Source organism: Hemiscyllium ocellatum, chromosome 8 (assembly GCF_020745735.1).
Source record: "Hemiscyllium ocellatum isolate sHemOce1 chromosome 8, sHemOce1.pat.X.cur, whole genome shotgun sequence".
Lineage (NCBI taxonomy): Eukaryota > Metazoa > Chordata > Chondrichthyes > Orectolobiformes > Hemiscylliidae > Hemiscyllium > Hemiscyllium ocellatum.
Window position 1 is genome coordinate 69,889,021 of NC_083408.1, and position 20,432 is coordinate 69,909,452.

At 40.7% G+C, this 20,432-nt stretch overlaps 1 protein-coding gene across 6 annotated transcripts in view; it reads left to right on the forward strand.

The window, feature by feature from the left end:
• The window catches only part of fermt2 (FERM domain containing kindlin 2), a 149,995-nt gene that overhangs the window by 36,951 nt on the left and 92,612 nt on the right, over positions 1-20,432 (forward strand). The window lies entirely within an intron of this gene.

Here is a 20,432-nt window from a genome sequence, read left to right on the forward strand (position 1 = left end):
CAGGGATGATCCCTGAAGAAGGGCTTATGTCTGAAACGTAGATTCTCCTGCTCCTCGGATGCTGCCTGGCCTGCTGTGTTTTTCCAGCACCACATTTTTCAACTCTGGTCTCCAGCATCTGCAGTCCTCCCTTTCTCCAAATTTTTACTTATGTAAGCATATCTACCAATGATTATGGAAAATCCAGAGTTGTAGAGTTTTGAGGTGTGAGAAGTTCCAAGCTGGCGCAGGTTACACAAATGGGGAGAGATTTAAATATGCAGATAAACATTTTAAAGTGAAGGTGTTTGGAGCCCCTATCAGCAAGGCAAGGGATGGATTGGTTTAGTCTGGGTTGCAGATTTTTGGATAAGGTGATGTGTAAAAGGCATTGAAACAACAAAAGGTGTCACCTGTTCCAGTTGGCAGAAAGCACCATTTAAAATGTGAAATTCCAAATTTTCCCCTCAAATTGATCAAATTTTGCATATGCTGTTTGTTGGTATTAGTAAAACAAAAGATAATTCACCTAAACTAACCTGATTTAAAATATCTACTGACATCAAGAGGTTTTAAAATATAAATTCTCCTAGAGGCCTGGCACTCCAACCACAACACCATAAACAAACGCATAGATCTAGATGTCATCTATCAACCCCTCAGAAAACAAACAGGAAATGACATCACCACAAACCCCAGGAACCCCATCCAGGAGAAAGATATAAATAGAAAGCAGGAGACAACAGCTTCGCTTCACTTGGAGGTCGCCACTGATGATGTTACCTAGCCAGGTAATGAAACGTCTGGATATCAAACCTACAGCTCAGCGAGCAAACCTACACCCTAAATTCTCAAATAGCAATTAATCATTTGCTGTAAAATTTATAAAATGTTTAATTTAATTTTTAATTTTATTTTAAAAATTCAGTATTAAAAGGGTTGTGTATGACAAAATCTGTAAACCTGACGACAAAGGCTGAAAATACTGAAAATATTCAAATCTGTGTAGGGGAAGTGTTGATGATCTGAGACAGGGACATTAGGTCATTGAAGATCAGATGTATAACTGGTTATGAAGTTTGGGATTCTGCGTGGAAGTCCTGTTGTATGAACTCTGAAAATTTCAGGGAATCTTAAATTTCCAACAAGCATTTCTGCTTCCCAGGACCTTCTGTGAATCTCCAGTTCTGAACTAAAGACTTCAGACAGTTCTTTGGTGCTTACCCAGTTAATTGCATAGGATACATGACAGATTAAAACCTAGCCTAATATCGAGGTAACTACACAATTGATCCCTTCCCCCAGCTAACTGTTATACCCATGACTGGACTCTGGTTACCTTCTTGACCAAAAGCATACCGCACCTGAATATTCACTCTCACCTTGAGCCTCTTACCCATTTGTCTGTTCATTCATTCACACATTCAAGCTAGATATTTGAATTTGCCAAACAACAGCGGCACGGTGGCTTATGGGCGGCACGGTGGCACAGTGGTTAGCACTGCTGCCTCACAGCACCTGAGACCCGGGTTCAGTTCCCGACTCAGGCGACTGACTGACTGTGTGGAGTTTGCACGTTCTCCCCGTGTCTGCGTGGGTTTCCTCCGGGTGCTCCGGTTTCCTCCCACAGTCCAAAGATGTGCGGGTCAGGTGAATTGGCCATGCTAAATTGCCCGTAGTGTTAGGTAAAAGGGGTAAATGTAGGGATATGGGTGGGTTACGCTTCGGCGGGTCGGTGTGGACTTGTTGGGCCGAAGGGCCTGTTTCCACACTAAGTAATCTAATCTAAAACAGTCAGTGCTATTAAAAAAGGTGTATCATGAACTGCTGGCTCAAAAGGCTGCAGTAGAAACATGCAATGCGGTCTGGTTGGATTAAGTTGTGAGCGCGGGAATATCCAACAGTCATTGCTGCTGCATAGAAAATCTGGTCCACTGTTTTCCAATTGGTGAATTTCCATCATGAAAACCTATCTAATCAGTGTTTGTTGCAGAATCTCCTTTATTCAGCCAGGTCCAGGGTAGTTCTGCTTCAAGTTTGGATAAAAGTTTAGTACTTTTTTGGTACATCTTGAAAAATCCTGTTATCTTATCACTTTAATTTGGAGCAGCATGGTGACTCAATGGTTAGCACTGCTGTCTCACAGCGCCAGGCACCTGCGTTCGATTCCAGCTTCGGGTGACTGTGTGAAGTTCGCACATTCCCTCCATGCGTTTCTTCCAGGTGCTCAGGTTTCCTCCCACAATCAAAACTTGTGCAGGTTAGGTGAATTGGCTGTGCTAAATTGGCCATAGTGTTCAGGGGTGTGTAGGTTAGGTGCATTTGTCAGGAGGATTGTAGGAGAATGGATCTGGATGGGTTACTCTTTGGAGGGTCAGTATGAATTTGTTGGGCCAAATGGCCTGTTTCCACACTGTAGAGGTTCTATGAATTATCTTTACACTGAATATACATCAGAAGGAAGCTGAGCTTTTCATTAACTTAAATTCTTCGTGCATTTTATTTTGTTTATTTTCTCCTCCTTTAAAGTTGGCAAGACACATTGGTGTGAAGAATTGTATCCAAATGTCATCATGGACTCCTGCTTTCTGCACTGCACCACCCTTTTTTTCCAGAATGATGCTTTGCTTTGCGTAATAAGTCATGCATCTTGCAAAATAATATTTGCAATAGTGTGTATTTGATTCAGTTAACTCATGGTAAAGTTTTAATGTAGAGAGTGTGTCATAGAGTCATAGTCATAGAGATGTATAGCTTGGAAACAGACCCTTTTGGTCCAATCGTCCATGCCGACCAGTTATCCCAAACCCATCTAGCCCCACCTGCCAAAACCCGGCCCGTATCCCTCTAAACCCTTCCTATTCATATACCCATCCAAATGCCTTTTAAATGTTGCAATTGTACCAGCCTCCACCACTTCCTCTGGCAGCTCATTCCATACATGTATCGCCCTCTGTGAAAAGGTGCCCCTTAGGTCTCTTTTATATCTTTCCCATCTCACCCTAAACCTACTTCTGGACTCCCTGACCCCAGGGAAAAGACTTTGTCTATTTATCCTATCCATGCCCCTCGTAATTTTGTAAACCTCTATAAGGTCACCCCTCAGCCTCCAACGCTCAAGGGAAAACAGCCTGTTCAGCCTCCCCCTATAGCTTAAATCCTCTAACCCTGGCAATATCCTTGTAAATCTTTTCAGAACCCTTTCAAGTTTCATATGTTTGTTTTAACATTTTATAAATTAATAAGACTGCAAATCTCTGACTGCCACTAGATTCATTACAATGTTCCTTTATAGAAAGTCGCCATGTTGACATGACCTCTTCCTCCCTCAAACGTGAGGCTTCTCCCTGTGCCAATGCTGCTCAAGATTTTTGCCAGGATCCCTCCAACATCCCAGGCCTCAAATCACCTGCTGGAGCCACCATGACATGGCCCAACAATAAACCCCGAATCTGAGTCTGCACCAGCCCAAGAACCTGTCCATACATGGTGATGGCATCCCTCCCAGCCAGCAAGGAGCTAAGTGTAGTGATTGTAATGAGGTCAGTGTGGTGCACCTTTATAGAATGCAACTTCCCTGAGTGGACCAGATTAAAATCCCCTAGTAGGTAGCCCTGGCTAAAAACAGGAGTGCTGGATATCCTGACGCTTTGAGAGCTGGGTCTGAGGAGGAGGGACCAGTGTCAAGTGCTCGCACATGTAAGTAGAGGGTGATTTGGTGACCAGATACTGACCTCTGTGGAGTTATTTCACAAGGCACTTCTGAGTTTGAGAAACCCCTCCTCCCTTGGCCTGCAAAGCACCAGTGTCTTTCAAAAGCAGCCATTCCTGGCAACTTTCAAGCTCAGGAGCTCCTCACCATGTTGCCACAGTAACTTTGGAGCTCATCAACACATACCTGTCCCGTTCATGAGGCAGAAATGGTTGGGAGTAGTGGAGAGGTGTAATGGCAGACTGTGGTCCACAGCTAATAGAACAATGCAGGAGGAACATCAAGCTCCAACTAGACTTGCAGACCTGTGGAGCAGCTCCATCCAGCAATAGCCTGTGTGGATGCCAGAGGCAATTACAGTCAAAGAGTAGCCATCATAGCTCTTCAAAAGAGACCATCAACAACTGTGATGTAGCTAGGAACAAGGAGGGCACCAGGAAATCACCTGTCACCCCCCCACATCAGTAATAACCCACCTCCCTTCACAGTCACTGTGAAGATACTGCTCAAGATACTGTAAGGAAAATATAATGTTCGTTTTAGATAGATATTTCACTTTTTAGTTTCAACAATTATTTCATTTACCAATGTCATTAACAATACTGTGTTTTAACTTTGAGGGTAAAGGAATAATGCTGGGTTTTTTTCTGCACAAAGGATGGGCCAGGGAAATTTATTTAATCCCAACTTTAAATGAGAACACCCTGTACATGCAATAACATTTTCACATCAGTAGATATCTCAAATATTGGCACATTACATTTCTTCTGTAGCTATGTTAATCAAAGATGCATTCCATTACATCTTGAATAGGCTGGTGCCACATATTGGCACATTTTTCAGTCTATTTTTGGTTAGGGTTTTTGATCAATTTAATATCGTGTTGCAATGATAAAAGCTTGGATTTGCATATTCTTATGAAATCCCCTGAGGATTTCATACAACGTTCCCCATACACTGTTATTTAGTGGGAAGATGCACAAATTTACTCCTCTATTAGAAGATCCCACAGCAACACTCAGATAATTGACCACTTAAATCAGTATTGGAGGTTGTTGGGAAAGGCATCTTGACCAGAGCACTAAAAGCTCTTCCTACTCTTAAGATGTTCTATGTCCATCTAAGCTGTTGCGACTTCTCTTTCAGAAACACTTTAGGTTTTGTGTTGAAAATGACAACAAGCTATTGTCTGTAGAATAACTTGGTTGTCCAGAATTGTTAATAATTCTACTTTTCTATAGTATGTGCAGTTGAAATTCTCTTCCAACAAACTGAAATCAGTGGAAATCAATTGAATTGATAGAGAACTGCCAATTTGTGCTATAGAAAACATTAATTTGTATTTTGTTGATTGAAGTTTTCAGACTTTTTAACAGCCTTATACTTAGTGCTAAACATCCGATTTTGCCCTGAAAAGCTAACTTATACTTGTTGAATATCAGATATAGCTGAAAATGTTTTGCTGGTTAAAACGCAGCAGGTCAGGCAGCATCCAAGGAACAGGAAATTCGACGTTTCGGGCAAAAGCCCTTCATCAGGAATGAGGCGAGGTCCTTTACAAGTTTGTGAGAGTGTTGTCCTGAGCTGGGGTAGGACTGATTGCAGGGAATGTAGGTAGCGACGCATGGCTGCAAGGGTGGAGCGGAGGATCCTGAGGGAGGCCTCATTCCTGATGAAGGGCTTTTGCCCGAAACGTCGAATTTCCTGTTCCTTGGATGCTGCCTGACCTGCTGCGCTTTAATCAGCAACACATTTTCAGCTCTGATTTCCAGCATGTGCAGACCTCACTTTTTACTTGAATATCAGATATATCCTTGTCTGCTGTGTGAATATTCATTGAGAGTGGGTTCTTAACCAAGCAATCACGTTGACTTGAAGACTGATGTAAACTGCTGTTGGGAAAGGAAAAAGACAACGCGCATTATAGATTGCTAAATGTTTATGGACAGCTTTCGTCAACGCTTGTGGTGAATACGGTTGTTTCACCTCTGACTGGAAAATTTAGGTTAGTTTGCCTTGAGAACAACTGAATAAACAGAACTGCATGAGCTCAATTCCTGGAGTAGAATTGCAGTGTAAACCTCTGACTTAAATGCAACAGCTAATCTTGCCTTTAAGTTGTACATTTCAAGGATTGATAACTCACTAATCTGAATATTAGCTTTGTGAACAAATGATCATGAGGCAACTGATCATTGAAAAAGATTTTTTTGAAGAGACTGCTTTACCTGTATTTCAAGAAGGTTTCTATTTTTAACTGCTGCTGGCTTGAAAACTAGCAATAAAAAGTCACAGGAGGAAAAATGTTTCCCTTGGGCACAAACAGCTGACATTTTAAAAAAAAATCAAATGGGAAGGTGGTAAATCCTGAATTGGTTAAAAACGTGTGACCAGTGTTTATGAAAGAAAAGAGTTTGAGAAGTTAGGTAAATTATATGCATTAAAGATACAAAGGTGCAATGGGAAGTAAACCGTCAAGGCTGCTCAAGAATGGATGGAGGGTGAGATAACAAATTTGAATTTTAATGATGAGATATAAGATTAAAGAAGGATGGGAATAGGCTAAGGAGCCATGTAGAATGTAAGATTAAATATAAGGGATGTAGGAAAAATCCTTGGTGGGATGGGGGAAGTGGGTAGGGTTGTAACCTATAGCTCATGAGTTTAATGACTGAAGCTGAGGACATGACACAATTTAGGAATTGTTACACTTGTGAAGAAAAAGGAATTCAAATTTTATGGAATAGAGTAAACACAAAAAACTGGGCCCAAAGAGCTCTTTCTGTAGTATCCCTACCTCTGGGTCAGACTATTTGGATTCAAGTCACATCTCTCATAGAGTCATAGAGATGTACAGCATGGAAACATACCCTTTGTCCAATTCGTCCATACTGACCAGATATCCCAACCCAATCTAGTCCCACCTGCCCAGCACCTGGCCCATATCTCTCCAAGTCCTTTCATTCATATACTCATTCAAATGCCTCTTAAATGTTGCAGTTGTACTAGCCTCCATCACTTCCTCTGGCAGCTCATTCCATACATTTACCATCCTCTGTGTGAAAAAGTTGTCCCGTAAGTCTCTTTTATATCTTTCCCCTTCACCCTAAATCTATGCCCTCTAGTTCTGCACTTCCCCACCCCAGGGAAAAGACTTTGCCTATTTATCCTATCCATGCCCCTCATGATTTTATAAATCTCTATAAGGTCACCCCTCAGCCTCCGATGCTCCAGGGAAAAGAGCCCCAGCCAATTCAACCTCTCCCAATAGCTCAAATCCTCCAACCCTGGCAACATCCTTGTAAATCTTTTCTGAACCCTTTCAGGTGTCCCAACATCTTTCCAATAGGAAGGAAACCAGAATTGCATGCAATATTCCGACAGTGGTCTAAACAATGTCCCGTATAGCCGCAACATGACCTCCCAACTCTTGTACTCAATACTCTGACCAATAAAGGAAAGCATACCAAACGCCACCTTCACTTTGCTATCTTCTTGCGATTCTACTTTCAAGGAGCTATGAACCTGCACTCCAAGGTCTCTTTGTTCAGCAACACTCCCTAGGACCTTACCATTAAGTGTATAAGTCCTGCTAAGATTTGCTTTCCCAAAAAGCAGCACCTCACATTTATCTAAATTAAACTCCATCTGCCATTCCATCTTGGCCCATCTTATCAAGATCCCATTGTAATCTGACGTAACCTTCTTCGCTGTCCACTACACCTCCAATTTTGGTGTCATCTGGAAACTTACTAACTATACCTCTTTTGCTCACATCCAAATCATTTATATAAATGATGAAAAGTAGTGGACCCAGCACCGATCCTTGTGGCACTCCACTGGTCACAGGCCTTTAGTCTGAAAAAACAACCCACCACCACCTTCTGTCTTCTACCTTTTGAGCCAATTCTGTATCTAAGTGGCAAGTTCTCCCTCTATTCCATGAGATCTAACCTTGCTCACCAGTCTCCCATTGGGGAACCTTATCAAACGCTTTACTGAAGTCCATATAGATCACATCTACCGCTCTGTCCTCATCTGACCTCTTTGTTACTCCTTCAAAAAACTCAAGTTTGTGAGAAATGATTTCCCATGCATAAACATGTTGACTATTCCTAATCAGACCTTGCCTTGCCAAATACATGTACATCAGGACTCCCTCCAACAACTTGCCCACCACCGACATCAGGCTCTCTGGTCTATAGTTCCTTGGCTTGTCCTTCCCAACTTTCTTAAACAGTGGCACCACGTTAGCCAACCTCCAGTCTTCCAGCACCTCACCTGTGACTATCAATGATACAAATATCTCAGCAAGAGGCCCTGCAATCACTTCCCCAGCTTCCTACAGAGTTCTAGGGTACACCTGATCAGGTCATGGGGGTTTATCCATTTTTATGCATTTCAAAACATCCAGCACTTCCTTCTCTGTAATATGGAAATTTTATTTAAGATGTCTATTTCCCTACATTCTATATCTTCTTCCATGTCCTTTTTGCACAGTAAATACTGACGCATAATACTCGTTTAGTATCTTCCCCCATTTTCTACAGCTCCACAAAAAGGCTGCCTTGCTAATCTTTGAGGGGGCTTATTCTCTCCCTAGTTACCCTTTTTTGTCCTTCATGTATTTGAAAAAAACCCTTTAGATTCTCCTTAATTCTAATTGCCAAAGCTATCTCATGTCCCCTTTTTGCCCTCTTGATTTCTCTCTTAAGTTTACCCCTACTGCCTTTACTCTTCAAAGGATTCACTCAATCTTTTCTGTCTATACCTGACATATACTTCGTTTATTTTCTTAACCAGACAAGAATCACTGGACAGACCAACATTATTGTCCATTGTATGTTATCCATGAGAGGTAGTCATGAGCTGTCTTGAACCTCTGCAGTCCATTTGAGTCAGTATACACGCAGCATTGTTAGGAACTTGTAGGATTTTGATCTGAATGAACAGCAATGCTTTTCGGAGTCTGGATAGTGGGTGATTTAAAGATGAGCTTGCAGTTGGTGTTCCCATGTGTCTGAAGCCATTGACATCTAGGTGGCAGTGCTCATGAGTTTGTAAGCTGTTATCTGAGGAGTTTTAGTGAATTTCTGCCGTGCATCTTCTACATAATACATATTGCTGCTACTGAGTGTTGGTGATGGAGAGACTGGATTTTTCCTTGTGGATGTAGCGTCATTCAAGCAGGCTGCTTTGTCTTGAATGTTGTCAAGTTTCTTGAGTGTTTGTTGGATAGCGATCCATCCATGCAAACAAGGTATATTCCAATAGGCTTCTGACTTGTGCCTTGTAAATGGTAGGCAGGCTTTAGGGAGACATGAGGTGAGTTGCTTATTAATAGATTCCTAGCTTCTGGCCTCTCTTACAACTGCAGTACCATGACTAGTCCAGTTCAGTTCCTGGTCAGTGGTAACCCACATGATTCCCATATTGGGTGATTCGTTGATGGTGATGCCGTTGAATGTCATGGGGCAATGTATCATTGCCACAAGTCCAAAAGATAAGACGTTCAAAATGTTTCTGGAACCAAGACCGTTGTTGATGTTGAGAAGAAATATCCAAGTAAACTGATTTGCTTCTATGTAATTATTGTTTCATAATGATCTAAAATAAGAAATGAGACAAGAGATTGAAAACCGTTCACCTTCAAGAGCAAATCTGTCCTTGTCAACAATGGTAGCTAATTCATTTTCTTGACTTAACAAACTTACTTTTTTAAAAAATCCTCATGCATCTTTGTAAAGAGATTTGAATATTGATTTGTTTTTATTGCTCGACCAGTATTAAGCTCAGATCTTTTTGCTAACTAAATTGCAGAAATTATGATGAAATGCAGAATAGGATACGATCTTGAGTACCATAGAGCAGATGTACAGTTGCAAGTTGAGGCTTGAAATGCTGAATGTTGTTGGAAAAAACAAAAGAAAGGCTTTCCTGTGGTCAAAGAGTACTTGGATGCAAAATGCACATGCACTTCTTCTAAGATTAGGGTCCCCATAGTGAGGGTCACAGAAAGAAATGATATTTCTTCTCTCAATTCATTCTCGCATATTGCTGTAAATCTCTCCATCTTGGGCAGTTCATGATTTAAGAAAACCTGTTGAGTCAGGAGTGCTCTGAAAAGTAAATCTAAAATGTTTTGACACCTTAAATTTACTAAATTGGATCGTGTATTGCGATGCAAATGTATTTTTTAGTCCGTGATCCATCAGAAGAATGTGTCCTACATTTGGCTTCTTCATTGGTTGTCATAATGTAAGTGTTGTTATACATCCTAATACTTTTCAACTGGAGCAAGAACTATATCCATGGGAAATGTTCTTTTTTAAGTTCTGTCAGGCTCTGAATGGCTGATGGTGTTTTTAAAATTTCAGACAGTTTGAGTAAATAAAGGCATCTAAAGGAGCTAGGGAGTGTGGCTGAACAAAGGAGACCTTGGAGTGCAGGGTCATAACTCTTTGAAAGTGGAGTCGCATGTAGATGGGATAGTGAAGAATAGTTTTGTATGCTTTCTTTTATTGGTCAGAGTATTGAGTACAGGAGTTGGGAGGTCATGTTGCGGCTGTACAGGACATTGGTTAAGCCACTGTTGGAATATTGTGTGCAATTCTGGTCTCCTTCCTATCGGAAAGATGTTGTGAAACTTGAAAGGGTTCAGAGAAGATTTACAAGGATGTTGCCAGGGTTGGAGGATTTGAGCTACAGGGAGAGGCTGAACAGGCTGTGGTTGTTTTCCCTGGAGCTTCGGAGGCTGAGGGGTGACCTTTATGGAGGTTTACAAAATTATGAGAGGCATGGATAGGGTAAATAGTCAAAGTCTTTCCCTGGGGTGGGGGTGTCCAGAACTGGAGGGCATAGGTTTAGGGTGAGTGGGGAAAGATATAAGAGGCCTACAGGGCAACTTTTTCACGCAGAGGGTGGTATATGTATGGCATGAGCTGCCAGAGGATATGGTGGAGGCTAGTGCAATTGCAACATTTAAGAGGCATTTGGATGGGTATATGAATAGGAAGGGTTTGGAGGGATATGGGCCAGGTGCTGACAGGTGGGACTAGATTGGGTTGGGATATCTGGTAGGCATGGACGGGTTGGACCCAAGGGTCTGTTTCCATGCTGTACATCTCTATACTCTGTTTGTACATTTTGCAGTGTATTTTTCCCATTTTTTTTCAGTGTATACACCTAAGTCTGATGATCTGTTCCTGCAGTGTATGAAAGTGTCTACATTTGGTGTAGATTTGGCTACACCAGATTCAAAAGTTTTATTAATTGTCAGATATCACTATTTTAAAGTACTGGAAGGAACTTTCAAAGTTTTTGGGGATTAAGGCATATTTTTCATCCAAGTTGAGACTATTTACAATTTAGCTGATGTTGTTATTTGTCTTGCTAAACCAAGCAGCGTATGCTTTTCAAAAAACAATACCTTACAAGCGCAGAACATCCAACTGGTTGATCTACCTTTTTGTAGTGTGGTTTCATATAAATTTAATCTTTTAATAGCTAGGGGATAGGGTTTTCATAAGTCACTTTTATATTGTTGAGATATGATAACAACAGCTTTGTGGTAGGCATTATTCTGTATTTGCACTATACTTTTCAGGAAATTTCCTAATTCTAATGCTGCTGATTTATTTTCTCTAATTTTTTGTTTTTGGGTTTGTAACTACTATGCTAGTTTTGTCTCGCTGCCTGAATACTTACAATGGAAGACCTATTAGTATTCATTGGATGTATTATGGATGACACTTATGCATTTTTAGAAAGGAGGTGACTCCTCTCTAAATCTAATTTAACAATCCAAAGCATGAATTTGTTTTTGTTTTGTTTAATGATCAACTAATTTACTGGCAGGGTTGAGTTTGGAGACATTATTTTGTCCTGCATAACATAGGTGACAGTAAATGAAAGGACTGGCATTTACTTCAGAAAAAGAAAGTCTAAATCTATTATTGCCTTTGTGGACCAGAACAAATAGCAGTTGGCTGCAAATAAACCTTTCCAGTTGAAACTTCAATTGACTTTGCCACTGAGCTGACTGGTTAGTTCATCAGCCTTATTTTAGGGAAGCCCAATATCACATCTGTTTTGGGAGTACTTGTTGCTTGACTTTTTTTTTTGCTAGCGTGAATCGTTTTCCAGACTGTAACCTGTGGTTGTTGTTTAACAGAAGTCCACATGAATTATGGCTATGACAAGTGAATCATTTGTATACTCATTTGCCTAAGCCAACAGAAAAAAACTGTACACAATCTAGTGGTGGAACCAAGCACTACACTTGCATATTTTTTCCCCTGCAGCCAGAATTGATGTCTATCCACATTTCTATAGAAAACCCTTTTAATAGATTTTCTGCATAAAGATGTATCAGGTTTCCTAAGGTGCAGTGTGACCTTGAGGTTGCTGCCTTAAGACATTTTTGTATTAGAATGAATAGGGCGCTCAATCTGATTCTTGCAAACATTTGGCATAGTTCTGCATTAATTGTTGAATATTATACTTGTCCAATATTTCCTTGTGATTCAAGTAATACTGTACAATAGGGGAAGACCTACAAAGAGAAAAGAAAGCCTTGAAAATTGTTGATCCTTTGCCAGTGACGTTACTCATACTTTGCAGCTTCATGTTACCCATAAAGTTGCAAGCTTGCTTTTTTTTAATCTACAGTTCTATAAACTTTTCGACTACATCTGCCATTTCTGATGTAGGTAAGCATTTCACAAAAAAATTTAAATTGCTTTGGAGGGATTTGGGTTCAGATCACAGGATTTCAAATGTAAGTTACACAAACTTTTTATATCATAGATCTTAAATGTGTAAAGATAAGGCATATGACATTGCTTGTCATAATTTCAGTTTGTGGAATTTTTATCCAAGGGTGTTTGGAGGTTCATGTCCGTTTTGCGGCTTGAATTTTATTTTTTTCGATTCGTTTCATGAATGATTACCTAGGAAACATGCCACCATCATAACTGTTGAATTCCTTCAACTGTGCAACTGTCAGCTTGCTTGCTGTTCCGCAATTGACTGCTGTTCTGCTAGCCACCGTAGTCATGGGACAGAATTTAATGTGGCATGCAGGAAGGGTTAGAGAGAAAGAAAGGATGAGTTGCTGGAAAAACTCCTGACCCAGTAACTGGGAAGGTGGAGATGGTATTTCTGCTAGAAGCTGATTGGCCAATTAAAAGCTTTTTCTGCCATTGTTGCCATTTAACCAGCAGTGGCCAGGCCTTTCACTGTCCAGAAGGGAACAGATGAATCCTAGTGGGCTTGTTTTGGAGGCATCAAATTGGTCAGTCTCTGGCCTGTAGGAGCAGCCCTTCTCACCACACCCCAACCCTTCTCCCTCCAAAGCTCATTTAATAATTATCCTTTTTCAGGGCTGAGCTTGACCTTGGTTCTCAGGTGGTACTCATTCTATTACCCTTGGCTGGTGCAGTCCCAGCCTCTCTGTGCCAGAAGAAATAGATTATTTTTCTTGTTTCAAAAAAAAAATGGGTGCCTTAATGGCAACACATCATGTTGCTGTATTCACACACATTTCAACCAGGAGTCTCTCAAATGTGCAAGACACAGTTGTTCCCAGCTTTGCTGCCTGTTGTTGGGGTCATTGCTTGCTCAAAATTTATTCCTTTCCTGTTTTGACCATTTTCTCTCTTCTGCTCTAAGATTTTCAATGTGTGATAGATGCTGGAGAAATATGGGCTCTTGCATTGTTGCTCTATGGATATCTAGCTAATAAATTTCTGTTGACTGTGGAAATGAGAACATGTGTTTTATGTCAAGCAATGTGTGTGCATTAAGCTGGTGTTTATTATGCATAGTTCCATCTGCTACACAGGTGTTTGCAAAGGAAATTTTCTGATGGTTAGGAGTTTTTTTTAATTTAAAAATTCCAGAGAGTTTAAACTTCAGTTTTATATTTTTAACACTGAAAAGCAGTTTGTCTCTGAATATATCTTGGATTTAATTTCATTGATTTTAGATGAACCATAGCATGCCTGAATACTAGTATGTGAACTTGATTCTTGCCTAAAAGATTTGTTATATGTGAAAAGAGAGCTGAAGTTCATGAGAGGGTGTAATGTCTGAAAACAAGAGCAGAATGCTTAGAAAGAACCAAGTATTCAAATGAACATGTTTAATTAATGTGTTTGAAAATGCTTTAACATCATAGAAAATTTTTTTTAGATGCATTTTGTAATTACTTGCCTTAAAAAAAGGTATAAAAATGGTAAAGACCATATTAGAAAATTGTTGCACAGTGCTGCCTGGTGGCAAGCCAGTAAAGACAACATCATTTAACATTTCAAAATGGTTGCTTAGTGCCTTGTAGCACCAAGGACTCGGGTTTGATTCCACCGTCTGGCAACTGTCTGCGTGGAGTTTGCATATTCTTTTTGTGTCTGCTGGGTTTCCCCTGGGTGCTCAGGTTTCCTTCCGTAGTCTAAAAATGTGCAGGTTAGGTAGATTGTCCGTGGTAAATCAGGGATTTACAGTGAGGTGGGGGGGGGTGGGGGGGGGGGGGGGGCGTGCTCGATTGGAGGGCCAGTGTGGACTTGATAGGCCGAATGGGAGAAATTGAGGACTGTAGATCTTGAGGTCCGAGTCGAGAGTGTGGTGCTGGAAAAACATCCGAGGAGTAGGAGAATCGAAGTTTTGGGCATAAGTCCTTCATCAGGCATGAGGCTTGTGAGCCAGGGGGTGAGCCGAGTCAGCCCCTGGTCACAAGCCTCATTTCTGTTGAAGAGTGTATTCCCGAAACCTTGATAGGCCAAATGACATGCTTCCATGCTGTTGTGATTCTATAATTTCCACTAATATTCACGTGATTTCAATCATAAGTTTTCCATGGGCAGCTTTTTACAAAATTTGACATTAAAACATCATAAATGATGGAAATACTTTGGATGTACTTAATCTATACAAATACATTATTTTAAAATACGAATCCATCATTCCACTGTGTGACATATGGAGACTAGTGATCATGTTGGAGTGCAAGATGTAACCTAATCATAACATTTGGACATGATTCATTTCTCACTGTAAAGACACATCATCTGTACATCTTGTATTAATTCAGTATTTGTTTTTATAATGCAGTAAATACATGTTCTACTCTGTCACTTACTAAGAAGGTCTAAGACCATTTTCCTTAATTCTCTTTTTCGGAATGTGAGTTTTGTTGGCAAGGCCAGCATTTATTGCCCATCTCTAATCACCAATGAAAAGGGGTAATAACTGCATTCTTGAAATGCTGTAGTCTGTGTGGCAGAGGTATACCCATATTATTGATAGGGTGGGTTTTCCAGGAATTTGCCTGAGTGACAGTGGCAGGACAGTGATAAAGTTCCAAGTCAGGATGATGTGTGAATTTTAGAAGTTGCAGTTGATACTGTTCCCATGTGTCTGCTGCCCTTGTAAATTGTGACCATGGGAGGGTTCCGTCAGAGGAGTTTTGGCAAGTTGCTGCAGTGCATCTTCCAGATGGTGCACACCCCTGCCATTGTGCATCAGTAATGGAGAAGTGTAAATTTTTTGAAGCTTGTGGATGGGGTGCCAATCAAGCAGCTGCTTTGCCTTGAGTAATGTTGAACTACTTGACTGTTGCAGTTTCATCCATTCAACCAAGTGGAGAGAGAATGTTCCTTCATACCCCTGACTTGTGCTTTGTACACATTGGACAAGCTGTTGAGTCTGGGGTTGAATTCTCTGCCTCCACCTTCCCAGTCTCTGACATACAATTATAGCCACTATTTGAGATGGCTAGTCCATTCCAGTTTCTGATCAATGTAACTCCCTAGATGTCAGCTACTGTGAGTTTTGATTATGCCATGGAATTTTAAGAAGAGATAGTTTGACTTTCCCTTGTCAGAGATGGCCATTGTCTGATACTTGGGTAGAGTAAGATTCACTGTGGTGTGTCACTTCAGTTAGGATTTGTACTTTAGATGAAACAGGAATGAGTGACAATAATAGGTAATGTGTTAGACAACTATTTTATTAACTACAACGGCTGAACATTTGAATGTTTTAAAAAAAACTTTATTGAATGTATAAATATCAAAGCAACTTTATTATATACAAAATAGACTTTAAATTGGTCTGGTAAATTAATTTTTGGGGCATGCATTAGAAATTCTGAATAGCTTTATGGAGGTGGACTCCATTTTCAGTCACTTTGCCAATCATCTTTCCTTGTAATGAAATGTAAAAGAAAATAAGTTTGCAAAATATATAGTTACTGGTTATTAGCTCACGCTTGTGGCACGTCAGTTACTCAAGCATGAATATTGTTTTGCTTATTACCTGAACTAGTGGAAATTTCCACCCCCATCTCCCATTGACCAATTTTGCTTGGATTGCTTGATGTCATGCTCCTGAAGTCATACCTGATGCCAGTTGCAGTCAGACTATCCCCTCACTTCTGTAATTCAGTTTTTAGATGATGTTTGGGTCGAGGCTGAAATGAGATCTAAAGCTGGGGAGAATCTTTTGATTCCAAGCTGCTCTTTTGCTTTGATTCTGTTCTTGAAGTAGGGAATTTGTCCCCACCAAGTGAGCAGAATATATGCATAATCTTGATTTCTAATGTAGTGCTGTGGCTTATTTTCAAATCTTTAGTGTACTTAATCTCTCGAAATCCAGCATAATAATCGCAAGTGTGATTAGCCTTACATTTGTAGATGTCCTGTAGAATTGATTAAAGAAATGGTGTGAATTCTGAAGAAGCCCCTTATGTGTTACAGGTCTTGATGAGGTTTGCCAAGGCAATTTAATCCTGTATGTGATTTCATCTTTGATTATTAAAGTTAATTTTATTTAGAAAATTAGATACTGGTTTAAAAAAAATGGTCAGTATGGTACTTCATCATGCTGTGTGGCACTATCACTCTGCTAAGTGGGACGACTTTGAACAGGTCTAGTAATGCAAGACTGGGCATCCATGTGGTGCTGTGGGCTCTCAGCAGCAGAATCATACTCAAACATGTCTGTCACCTAATGGCCTGGCATCTCACCCACTCAGCCATTACCATCAAGCCAGGGGATCAATCCTGATTCAGTGGAGAATGCTGGAGGACGATGCCAGGAGCAGCACCAAGCAATGCTAAAAGTGAGGTTTCAACCTAGTGAAGCTGCTAAACTGACCATTTTCTTGCTAAACAGCATAAGCAGCAAGTGATGGATTAAGCTAAGCAATCCCACAACCAACAGATCGGATCTAAGCTCTGCAGTCTTGCCACATTCAGTTGAGAATGGTGGTGAGACAATTAAACAACTCGCTGGAGGAAGAGAAGGAAACTCCACAATATCCCCAACCTCAATGATGGAAGAGGCCAGCAAATCACCAGAAAAGATGAGGCTGAAGCATTTGCAATAATCCTCTGCCAGAAATGCGTAGTGGGTGATCCAGCTTGGATTCCTGCAGTGGTCCCCAGTGTTACAAATACTAGGTTTGAGTCAATTTGATTCACTCCACTTGATATCAAGAAACAGTTGGAGGTAGTGGATATCACAAAGGCTGAGGGTCCTGCCACCATTCTGGCAATAGTACTGAAGACTTGTACTCCACAAGCCAACTCTTCCAAAACAATGTGGAAAATTGCCCAGGTGTGTCCTGTGCACATGTAGCAGTAATGGGTTGGATCTGTACTGCTCTGTCTACTCTCCCATCAGTAAAGCGATGGAAGGTGTCATTAACAGAACTATCAAGTAGCACTTGCTCAGCAATAACCTGCTCAGTGACACCAATATTGGTTCCACGAGGGCCACTCAGCTTATTACAGCCTTGAGTCAAGAGTGTGGTGCTGGAAAAGCACAGCAGGTCAGGCAGCATTTGAAGAGCAGGAGAATTGATGTTTCGGGCATTAGCCCTTCATCATGAACGAGCATTCCTGATTAAGTGCTTATGCCCAAAACGTCGATTCTCCTGCTCCTCGGATGCTCACTGACCTGCTGTGCTTTTTCAGCACCACACTCTCGACTCTGATCTCCAACATCTGCAGTCCTCACTTTCTACTACTTTATTACAGCCTTGATGCAAACATGGAAAAAAGAGCTGAGTTCAGAGGTGAAGTGAGAGTGATAGACCTTGATATCAAGGCTGCATTTAACAAAGTTTGACATTAAAGATAGTTTTATGGTTCTTGGAGGTCAGGCATGTCAGCTCCAGGGCATCTCTGCAGGAGTTCCTCAGGGTACTGTTCTATGCCCAACCATCTTCAGTGGCTTCATAATGACCTTCCATCCACCATAAGTGTGTAGAGGACTGTGATACTTTGCAAAGTGAGTGGGCAAAGGCCTGGCAGATGGAGTACAATGTTAATAAATGTGATGTCATCCATTTTTGCAGGAATAACAGTAAAAAGCATTATTGCTTGAATGGTAAGAAATGACGATGTTGCTGTGCAGAGGAACCTGGGTGTACTTGTGCATGAATCACAGAAGGTTGGTCTGCAGGTGCAACAGGTAATTAAGAAGGCAAATGGAATTGTCTTTCATTGCTATAGGGATTGAGTTTAAACACAGAGAGGGGTTATGTTGTAGCTGTATAGGGTGCTGGTGAGGCCACACCTGAAGTACTGCATGCAGTTTTGGTCTCCTTACTTAAGAGGATATACTGGCACACTAAGGGGTACAGAGGAAGTTCACTAGGTTGATTCTGGAGTTAAGGGGGTTAGGGGTTTGGAAGGTGCTGTTTTAAGGATCTTTGGCAATTTTCTACAGTGCATCTTACAGATATTACACACTGCTGTTACTGAGCATTGGTGATAGAGGAAGTGGATGTTTATGTATGTGGAGGCAATCAAGTCGACTGGGATTTATTCATTGGAATTTAGAAGAATGGGCAATCTTATAGAAACATATATAAAATAATGAGCATAGAAAAACTAGAAGTAGAGAGGATGTTTCCACTGATGGGTGAAACTTGGACAAGAGGGCATTGCCTCAAAATTAGGCAAAGTAGATTTAGGACTGAATTGAGAAGGAACTTCTGCATCTTGGGTGTCATGAATCTATGGAATTCCTTGCCCAGTGAAGTGGTTGAGGCTTCCTCTTTAAATATTTTTAAAGCGAAGATAAATAATTTTTTGAACAGTAAAGGAATTAAGGGTTATGGTGAGACGGTGGTAAGTGGAGCTGAGGCCATGAAAAGATCGGCAATGATCTTATTGAATGGCACCGCAGGCTCAAAGGGCCAGTTGGCCTAATCCTGCTCCTAGTTTGTATGTATATGATCAGAAGTGGGGTTTTTGTTGGTGCAGTGTTCACTACTATTTGTGTGATACCTTTAGACACTGAAATACTCCATGTTCAAACATAATAAGACCTGGACAATACCTATGCTTGAGCTGACAAGTGCCAAGTAATGTTTGCACCACACAAATGCTGTACAATAACCATTTCCAATAAGAGATAATCTAACCACTGCTCTTTCCATTTAGTAGTATCATCATCATTATCAACATCTTGGGGTTTTTCATTGACCAGGATTAGACTAGCTATGTAAATACAGTGGCTACAAGAGCAGGACAAAGTCTAGGAACATTGCAGTGAAAAACTCCCCTCCTGACTCCTGAAAGCCTGTCCACTATCTACACGGCTCAAGTCAGGAGTATGATGGAATATTCCCCACTTGCCTGGATGGGTGCAGCTCCAAGAAGGCTTCAGAAGCTTGACACCATCTAGGACAAAGCAACCGATTTGATTGGCTCCAAATCCACAAATATCCACTTATTCCACCACAAATGTTCACTAACAGCAGTGTGTAATATCTATAGAATGCACTGTAGAAAATTGTCAAAAGATATTTAAAATGGTGCCTTCCAAACCCCCAACCACACCTATTTAGAAAGACGAGCAACAGATACTTGGGAACACCACCACCTGTAAGTTCCCCTCCAAGCTACTACTCATCCTGATTTTGAAATATAATGCTATTCCTTCACAGCTGCGTCAAAATCTGGGAATTCCTTGCTGATATGCTAGGTAGATCCACAACACTAAGGACTGGAACAGTTCAAGAAGGCAGCTTACCATTACCATCTGGAGGGCAATTAGGAATAGGCAATAAATGCTGGCTAGCCAGTGACTCTCATAAGAGATTAAAGAAAACTTTGGAAAATGCATAATTTTCATTCAGAGCACCAAAGTAAAGTGGCATTCGAAAATTGGCCCTGAAGCAGCTATGACCTTAAGCTGCACGTTGTGTTGGAGGATAGTTGTCAAAAGTTGAAAGTCTGGTTGTTTAGAATTCCAGTGACCACGCAGAAGCACCAGTTGTATGGATGGCTTATCAATTCATGATTAACTGGACTGGAGGTGACTGAATACTTTTTTTTATACAGACTGCAGCAAATATGCCATTGAAAAGCATATAACTACTAAATGATGGTAGCTATATGAACAGCAATATTACCTTAAAATTTGCAGATTCAGTATTTAAATTTTGGGCTAATCCATCAATTAAAACCTCTCTTTTAGCGAAGAATTGATAAAATTGCAATACAAAAATTTGAAAATTAGAACTTAAACAATTTAATCTGTTGGCAAAGAGTGCCTGGGACATCTGGGTTTGAGGAGATGGGAGTTAAAGTGAACATATTGCTTTCCAAACAGATCTTGCTACATATGACTCAAATGATCTTTGGGAAGCTTTGAAATTCTCATTGAGAAATAAATATTCCTGTTCAGGAACCTCTGATCACACAGGGTCTGCTTTTTCTCACTCGGT